This window comes from Pteropus alecto, unplaced genomic scaffold, assembly GCF_000325575.1.
Source record: "Pteropus alecto unplaced genomic scaffold, ASM32557v1 scaffold206, whole genome shotgun sequence".
In the NCBI taxonomy this organism is placed as follows: Eukaryota; Metazoa; Chordata; class Mammalia; order Chiroptera; family Pteropodidae; genus Pteropus; species Pteropus alecto.
Genome location: NW_006438906.1, coordinates 2,236,304 through 2,245,268, shown reverse-complemented (window position 1 = coordinate 2,245,268; position 8,965 = coordinate 2,236,304). Strand labels below are relative to the sequence as shown.

Here is an 8,965-nt window from a genome sequence, read left to right as displayed (position 1 = left end):
CTTTGGAGACTGGCTCCTTTCAGTAAGCATAGTGCTTTTAAGATTTGTGCATGAGCCCTTTGCTCCTTTTTATTGCTGAGTAGTATTCCACTGCATGATGTTTGTTTTTCTGTTCACCCATTGAAGGACATTTGGGTTGTTTCTAGTGCTTAGTGATCATTAATAAAGCTGCTATAAACATTCGCATTGTGTGTGAACCTAAATTTTCATGCCCTTGGGGTAAATACTTATGAGCGAGATTGCTGGGTTGGGTGGTAAGTATGTGTTTAACTTTATAAGACAACACTTTGAATTGTTTTCTAAAGTGGCTGCACCATGTTTCAGTCCCTCCAGCAAAGAATGGGAGTTTCAGTTTCTCGACCAGCACTCAGTATTATCAGTATTTGTTTTTCGTGGTAGCCACCCTGGCAGGTACAGAGTGGCACACAACTTTATACAATTCATTGCATGGCAACTTTGAATAAAGATCGAGTGAGCTCGCCACAAGTGGCATTTAGGTGGAAGGAGCGAGCGGTGCCTTGGGGAATGGCGCTTCCTCAGGGAGTCAGGCAGGAGTTTCTCTTCCCTGTGTATTTGCTCTTCACAGATCCCAGGTTTCCCTGTGAACTGATCGCCCTTGATTTTTAACCCATTAGACATATGCAGGTTGTGATGGTTACTTTACTTTATGTGTCAATTGACGGCCACAGAGTGCTCGGACATTTGATCCAACATTATTCTGAGTTGTGTCTATGAGGGAGTTTCTCGATGAGGTTAACGTTTGAATCAGTATCTCAAATAAAGCAGGCAACACTTTGTGGGTGGGCCTCATCCAATCAGTCGAAGGCCCAAATAGAACAAAAAGTTTGACCTTACCCTGAGTTAAAGGGAATTCCTCCTACCTGATTGCCTTCGAGCTGGGATATTGGCTTTTTCCTGCCTTCAGATTGGATCTGAAACATCAGTTCTTCTGGGTCTGCAGCTGGGTCCAGCTGACTCACTCTGCAGATCTTGAGATTGTCAGCCTCCATGATCTCATGAGCCAATTCCTTATTTTAAATCTCTTTTTCTCTAGATATATGTTTATGTTCATCACATAGGTTCTGTTTCTCTGGAGAACTCTGATACGCTGGTACTAAGCACTGAGGAGGGAAAGTGCACCTTTGTTTTCACATCACAAGCCTGTCCCATTCTGTATATATATTTACTTTGCCATGAAGAGGTGTTTTGATTTTTAACAGACTATTCAAAATATTAGATCTGCCTGGGAAAAACAGTCATCTTTGCTTTTGAGAAAGTTATTGTCATTCTGTCAACGTAAGAAACGTCCAAACTTGAAGAAAAATTTTATAAGTTTATTTGAGCCAAAACTGATAACAGTTGCCAGGAAGCAAGATCTCCAGTGCTCCAGAGCGTAACAGTTTTGCAGTTCCTTTTATGCATTTGAATCTTAGAAAGGAGGTAAAGAAGATTGCATGAAAGTGACAGACAGTAAATTAGGGATTGGATTACAGAATAGTTAACAAGATTATGTGCTTGGGGGCGGTTATGGCTTGTTTCAAAGGTGTGTTAACCTAGGTGCATAAAAGCAATGGATGTGGCTTGCTTAAGGCAAAGATAAACCTTTTGCTAAACAAGTTATAGGCCTGAGGCATGACTATCCCCCATGGCCTGCCCAGTTAGGAATTTATGATCAGATCACCCTGTAAAGTTACATTCCAAAAACCCCTTTTTTGTCTACAGTTCTAAAATCTAGTCATCAGTAACATAGTCCCTCTCCTTTTTTCTTTTTTAGGAATGCTAAGGTACAGTGGTTGTTCAGGAGAAAATGAAATTTAAGATTTTGTCAGAAAATAGCCCTATGGCATAATAGTGGCCTTTGTACCTTCTGGCACGGTAATCTTTGAGTAGATGTATTTTCTGATTTATCGCTTTGGGATGAACCACATGGCAAGCGTGAACACACTGATGAAGACTGTTCCCTCGTTGAAACCTTGTTCCCGTCTCCACTGGTGTGTGTGAATTTTCTCCTCTAAACTCCAGGCCCCTCCTTACTGCTGAGATAAAGAGACCCCAAACCACCACTCCTCTCACTTTTCCATGAACTACTCCCAGTGTCCTGGTGAGGTACAGAAATGGTATCTTTTCTGTCCTTTGTACAAAAACTATTTGGTGTAGGCGTTAAAAGCATAATTGTCAAAGCCTCGTCCAGGATCTGCCCTTTAAAAGTTGTGAAAGTAACTTTAAAGAATGACTTTTCCCCCACTTGTTTCACTGGGAAATAATCTTTTCACAGCTGATCTGCTGTCACAGCTCAGCACAGCATATACATGAAGGAGGCATATGTGATGTCTCAAAATCACGATCTCATATCCTCCACATCCCATTGTGCCCTAACGAAGTCTGCCTATACAAAATCTCTCTGTACTGTGTTACAGCTCGCCCACGCGTTGTCGCACAGGCAAGGCACTACAAAGCTTTGATCTTCAGTGCCTGAGTCATTTCATAACTTGCCCTGTTACCTGATGAAAAGTGAAGCTAGACTCTCAGAACTCAAAGCCAGTGCTAATCAGAGACACTGGCTTCCAGAATTCTGTTCCTAAGCTTGGTGCTCAGAAACAGCTGAGTATTTCAGGCTGTGGATAGTGATGCATTTTTCTATCTGTCCAGCTATGGACAGACCCAGATGCATTTAGGAGACCAGACAGGTGATGTAAATGAGAAAGGCTGGTGTGCACGAATGAAGCCTCAGGTCAGGGAGTCATTAGAGAATGGTGAGGACTGTGGCTAACTGGAACACTTATGCTCCACCTCAAAGAGGCAGCCACCAGTCAGTTGACTATTGCCATGTAGAATTTTGGATCCAGTGTTACTAGATCCTGCAGTTTTTTCAAGAAAAGTCTGTAAGTTAAGTTTTTAATGTTGACAGTTAGTTCATAGTATTCATGAACACACAAAATAAAATCTATCTGAAGGCCACATGTGACCTATACAGACCTCCAGATTCTAGCCTGCTTTAGTAAGCAATAAGTATTATTTGCTCACTACAGTGGGAGAAGCAACGTGGGATAAATACAGTCAGAAACAGCCCCAAATGGCTCATGATTCTGTTGGAAAGGCAAGATACACACGTAGCATTCCAAAATGATTTTTTAAATGTACAATATGGTTTTAAAAGTGGTTCTCAAACTTTAGCATGCATCAGAATTACTTGGAAGGCTTGTTAAAATCTACGTTAATTGCCTGCACTTCTAGAGTTTCTGATTCAGTGGGTCTAGGGTGGAGCCTAAAGATTTGCATTTTAAATAAATGCCCAGGTGATGCTTCTGGTCTGGGGTTCACCTTTTGAGAAGCTGTTATAGGTTGAATTGTGTCCCCTTGAAAAGCTAGGTTGAAGTCCTAACCCTAACCCCTTTTACCTCAAAATGTGACCTTATTTGGAAATTGGGTCATTGCACATGTGATTAGTTAAAATGAGGTCATACTGGAGTAAGATGGGCCCCTAATCCCACCTGACAGGATTCCTTATAAGAAAGCCATGTGAAGACAGAGACACATGGAGAGTACCATGCAAAGCTGGAGGCTCGGAGTGATGCATCTCTGAACTACTAGGAGAGAGGCTTGGAACAGAGTCTCCCTCAGAGCCCTCAGGAGGAACCAAGACCACCAACACCTTGATTTTGGGCTTCTGGCCTCTAGCACTATGAATCAATAAATTTCTGTTGTTTCTAGCTACCCGACGTGTGGTACTGTGTTACAGCAGCTCTAGCAAACTAATACAGAAGCACTAGTTGAATTAAAAACTATAATTCTTAAACTGGGAGCCTACTCACAGGTTAATCTACTATTCTCTAAGCTAGTTAAAACCAAAATAAAACATCTAATCCAGCAGGCAACTGAGAAATGATGTGACGTGTGAATCTTACTCCCTGCCAAAGGCCTGGGCAGAGGAAGAGTAGAGAGGGGCAGGTGATTCTGAGTCTGACTTAAGGCAGGAGTGGACATCACCCCATCCTGGCCCACTTCAGAATAGTCACCTTAGTAGCTGTGAATCACCTATCTGAAAGCAGTTACCCTGTTAAGATTTAACATAAAAATCCTAAAATTGCTATGTACGTATTGGCATAGTGGATTGTTCCAAAGAAATCAAGCCAGTTCTGGTTCTCCAATTCTAAATTTTTACCTTTATTAGTTCTTGAAATTTAAAATCGATCTTTAATGGAAACTTTTTATCTAGCGTGCATGTGTTCTCTCTCTCCCCCCACCCCCCTTTCTCTTTTTCTCTCTCATTTACTTAGTGAAATATGCTATGGTTGTGCCCAAGTGCAGGGCACAGAATGAATAATGCATTCTATTTTTTATTTAATTTAAAAAGGTAAATTTTATTTTTGTATTGTGTTAAAAAAAAACACAACATAAAATTGACCATCGACCATTTTTAAGTGTACAGTACAGTAGTGTTAGTTATATACACCTCGTTGTGCAATGGACCTTCAGAACTTTTTCATCTTGCAAAACCGAAATTCTATACCTATGGAACAACAATGCCTCTCTTTAGCTCTCTTTTCGACTTTGGCTAAGTTAATAATTTCTGGGATTCAGTTTGTTCCTGGCAAACAGCTACCAAGCTGTATTCAAACATTTATGCAATAGTAGACCACTTTATGCAGGATCATTAAGTTGGCTCACTCTCTTTTTCATAACCAAACTGAGATGCAAACTCATAAGAATATGAATATGAATTTTTTCATTGTCTGTCAGCACAGTGTATGTATGTGGATGAATTCATGCCGCACTGTCAGCAAATCCAGAATTACAAGAGCCTTTCCAGAAGCAAATGCAGTGATTGAAGGGATGGTTTCAAGCTACCTTAAAAGTGACAGAATTGTCCTAATTAAGCTGAATGCAGTCATAGGGACCTAAATTATGCTGGTAAATGTGCATCTGATGTAAGAGGCCTTTCAGCAACCTCCCCCACCCCCACCCCACACACCTTCTCTGCTCCTCTCCTGGTCCTTGCAAGGCTCAAAAGCACACTCAGATTTCTTAAATGGTTTTTTTTGGGGTTGATGGTTTCGTTTTTTGTTGGGTTTTTTTTTTTTTTTTTTTTTTGCTGCTACATTTGTTCTCTCTTCTCTGAGCTCAAGCCAGCTCTTTTGACTTTTTGAACTTTTGTTTTTATTCACAAAGGTAATTTCGAGAACTGTTCTGGGTTACACTTTTGGCATCGGGCTCCGCAGATGGCTACGATTAGGCAAGAACAGAGATCTGAAGTGCCTTTGGCAACGATCTCAACCTTTCACAACAGAATTAAATCACGTAAAATAGGTGATTTTCCATCCAGGCGTTCTCTTGAGAAATAAAACCCTGTGCGTGCGTCTTCCCCAACACTCTTAACTTCTTACTAGTTCAGTTAAAAAATGTTTGCATAATGTTTATTAAATGAGTATTTTTTACTCCCTCAAAGTGGATTATTTGATTTCCGGATGATTTTAGAAAAATTGAGACAATGGAAATCATAAAAACAAACTACATGTGCTATCTGAGCTCATAGATCTGTAGTTTTTATCATATATTTTGTAATTTTAATATCTGGCTTGATGTTCTCTATGCTGTATACCTGAATTACAGATAGAAGGTATTTGGAATCTTGCTTATCTCCAAGAAAGACCTATAATCATTAAAGTATGGTAAATTGGGGTAACATTACTCCCCACCAGCCAGCCTTAGGGACTTTCATAGCTCTAGTCCTGGCTATTCTTAGACCCCTCCCCAGGAACCACAGGCTCAACCTTATGATTCTTAGGGGTAGTTGAAATCCCTGAGAACTGTTCACACTTCCTCTTGGAAACTCACAGTCATGTCACAAATCTTATTCTTCCTGTCTAGGTCAACCACTCTCCTAACCAGTGCTTAGAGCAGATGTCACAGAAGAGAACTCTGTGGAATTGTGGCTTCAGTTGACCCATCAGACATTCTGGTTTCCCCTGTTCTCTCTTTGCTGGCCCCAGTTTCTTCTCTGCGTGGCAGAAGCTGTCCGAGTCACAGGCTCCCTGCCTCACTCGGCTACCTTTCCACGCCCAGAGCTCAGCTCTCTCCCAGGCCAAGGGCTGCGAGTTTGGTGACCCAGGCTCAACCCAAACCTCCTACCTGGCTTTCCTCCATGCTGGTCATATGGCACCCACATCTAGGCACTGCTGCACCCAGAATTCTGGAATGGTCGTTGGGGTCAGCTTTGGAGACAGGAAGCTGGGAAGACTTCACTTCCAGCTGGTGTTACAGAAGAGAGATCAGACCAAGGTCATGGGTGGGATTTCTTTAGTAGACCAGTGTTTAGGAAAGGTCAGGAACATCTCTTCCAACCATCTTTGAGCCCCTCGGAGGCTCCCTTCTGCCTCATGTCATTGCAAAATATTGTTTAAAAAGCAAATGGATGGAATACTTCCAAAAACAACCTCATATTGCTTTTTTTCTCTTTTGTATTTCCAAATAACTGAATATTACCTCACTTTCTTAGATTTAACCACATTTTTTTTGGTATGTGTATAAGTTGTTTTCAGTATGGCCAAAGTTACTGTAATACAGATGAGGAACCTCAAGCTCTAATGGGACAGTAGTAAGTATTTGTTTGTCCCATTCTGAAATATGAGTTTCATTTCTAGTCTAGAAGCGAACGCAGTTACTAGGCATGGCTACCATGCGATGCGAATGCTGCTCTATTGATGAAATTAGATATAAGTGATGCATGGATGGGCTAAAGGATCTGATATTCCTTAGATGACAGAGTATCTGTACCTTTTTCCCCTGATATATTGATAGAAAATCAAGTAGAATTGATTGTTTCAGAAGCATAAGGTAAAACGTTCACTTCTTTTAAGGCCCTTTAGTTTGGTGTGGATCTTCACAAACTGCCTTGAGAGAGAGGATGCAGATAAAGGACAAGAGAGGCTTTCCTTGGACAAGAAAGGGGAACTGCACTTCATTTCATTCTTCAGGTCGGCACAGTGGGGCCCCTCTCTTACATTGTCTTGTTTAATCCTTTGGTACAATCGCATGAAGGTGCCTATTCGCCCCCAAAGAAACATACTGAGGAGGCAAATATGCACATGCAGCTGTAACTAGAGCCTCACAAAGCCATTCTGCCTCCCAGACTTCATTCCCACAGGGACAGTAGGACGTTTTTGCCCCCTCCCAGTGTCATGGAAAGGCTAAGGAGTGAAGAACAACATGGCTGCCAGAGGAATAGTGCCGGAGAGAGAAACGGAAAGGTCCTCAAAGTCCACATACTGAGGAGGCAAATATGCACATGCAGCTGTAACTAGAGCCTCACAAAGCCATTCTGCCTCCCAGACTTCATTCCCACAGGGACAGTAGGACGTTTTTGCCCCCTCCCAGTGTCATGGAAAGGCTAAGGAGTGAAGAACAACATGGCTGCCAGAGGAATAGTGCCGGAGAGAGAAACGGAAAAATCCTCAAAGGCTGGCTTTCAGGAACTGCTGAGTTGGAAACTGAGGACAAATGTGGCTCAAGAACCACTGCAGCATGAAAAGCACCGCCTAAGAGGTTAAAGGTCAAGATGACTGGCCACCTTAGATGAGGAGGGGAGTGAGCAGGTCAGGCTGGGAATGTCCTACCTACTCCAAGGTGGTCTTTTTTATTTATCTCGTCTCTTCTGTCCCCTGGAAAAGTTCACAGCTTAAAAAAAGATGGACAACGGGACTTGTAGGCTAAGTCCTATGTGGGCTTAGCAGAATTTTAGGATTCAAACAAAAATATTTCCTCCCCAAGAAGCTACTCTCTGAGAATTAAAATCTCTCACCCTTATATCTGGGTAGAATAGGAGTTTTCCAAATCTGGAGGCTGGGGACAATATCACCCTCCTACAATTGTACCCAAGGATTAACGGAAATAATGTAAGAGTGCCTGTGTTTCTGAAAACATGCTAAGTGAAAGAAGCCAGTCTCAAAAGACCACATATCATACAATTTGATTTATATAAAACGTCCAGAATCTGTAGGCAGAAAGATTAGTAGTCACGTAGGGCAGGCAGGATAGTGGTGGTGGGGAATAGGGAGTGACTATCAGTGGGCATGAGGCTTCCTTGGGGGCTAATGAAAATGTTCCCAATTTAGATTGTGGTGATAGTTGCGCAACTCTGTGAATATACTAAAAGCTGTTGAATTCTGAACTTTAAAAAGAGTCAATTATATGCTATGTGAGTTATATCTTAGTAAAGCTTTAGAAAACATCTCTGATGACTCCCTCTTGCCCACGGAATGAGGCCCACGATCCGTAGAATTGTGTAGGATCTTGGAATTTATGTCCAGCCCCTTCCTTACATCCAACCACTTCCCCTTCACCTCTTTCATCTCTGCCCCTGATGTTCAACCCACAGAGATGTGATGTTCAACCCTCTCTCCTTTACCAGATTGTGCTATGCTCTTAGGCACCCGCACCCTGTCTGACAGGCCGTGTCTACCTAGAGAATTCCTACTCATCTGTCAAAGCCCAGCTCACACAGACTTAACTGCTTTCTTATGTGTGTTTTCATCACCTTTTAGAAGTGTGGTTCGTATAGCACTTATCATACTACATTTTAAATGCGTATCTTTCTCCCGTAATGGACTATGAGCTTTCCAGGGGATGTGCCATCATTTTACTCATTTCTCTTTCTATCTCAAACATCCAGAAGAGGGCATGAGTACTACCAGCACACACACAGTCAGTGCCCCAAAAGAGTGGTTCAAGTTGAATTCAGTCAAGGGGACTGTGGGAGATCTTGACGAGCAGTGATGGGCCTTTCTGGAGTCAGGACGGTGGGGATGTAAATAGGAAACGAAACCAAAAGTTCTACTTCATGACCTGCTGAAAGTAGCCCTCTATCCTGACAACAGAGCAGGTTGCCACCTTAGCTAATTTCTACTTTGGGCCTGAAAGGGTTGAGACATTGGACCATAAGTTTAAGTTGGGTGCATGGAATGAGGGA

General features: G+C 42.1%; 1 protein-coding gene across 1 annotated transcript in view; it reads left to right on the top strand.

Moving 5' to 3' along the window:
• Positions 1 to 8,965, top strand: part of DAPK1 (death associated protein kinase 1) — a 166,239-nt gene that overhangs the window by 88,107 nt on the left and 69,167 nt on the right. The window lies entirely within an intron of this gene.